A 575-nucleotide genomic window follows, 5' to 3' on the forward strand; every position below is an offset into this window, starting at 1 on the left:
AAGCATGTCAGAAGGACACTTTTTGGTCAGTCCTTTGTATCTCTCCCAAGCTTCATAGAGGGATTCACCTTCTTTCTGTCTGAAGGTCTGAACATCCACTCTAAGCTTACTCAGCTTTTGAGGAGGAAAGAACTTGGCTAAGAAAGCCTTGACCAGCTTATCCCAAGAGTTCAGGCTATCCTTAGGTTGAGAGTCCAACCATACTCTAACTCTGTCTCCTACAGCAAAAGGGAAAAGCATGAGCCTGTAGACTTTAGGATCTACTCCATTAGTCTTAACAGTATCACATATCTGCAAGAATTCAGTTAAGAACTGAAAAGGATCTTCAGATGGAAGTCCATGAAACTTGCAGTTCTGCTGCATCAGAGAAACTAATTGAGGTTTAAGCTCAAAGTTGTTTGCTCCAATGGCAGGAATGGAGATGCTTCTTCCATGTAAATTGGAATTAGGTGCAGTAAAGTCACCAAGCATCCTCCTTGCATTATTATTATTTTCGGCTGCCATCTCTTCTTCTTGTTCGAAAATTTCTGAAAGGTGCTTGCTGGATTGTTGTAATTTAGCTTCTCTTAGTTTCC

At 41.0% G+C, this 575-nt stretch overlaps 1 non-coding gene across 1 annotated transcript; it reads left to right on the top strand.

The window, feature by feature from the left end:
- LOC148581066 (small nucleolar RNA R71) lies at positions 1–108 on the top strand. Its single transcript, XR_015899611.1, has one exon. It is a non-coding gene; the product is annotated as a small nucleolar RNA R71 (small nucleolar RNA).
- Positions 109–575: the final 467 nt, after the last annotated feature.

Source organism: Arachis ipaensis, chromosome B10 (assembly GCF_059453495.1).
Source record: "Arachis ipaensis isolate K30076 ecotype BB chromosome B10, ASM5945349v1, whole genome shotgun sequence".
Lineage (NCBI taxonomy): Eukaryota > Viridiplantae > Streptophyta > Magnoliopsida > Fabales > Fabaceae > Arachis > Arachis ipaensis.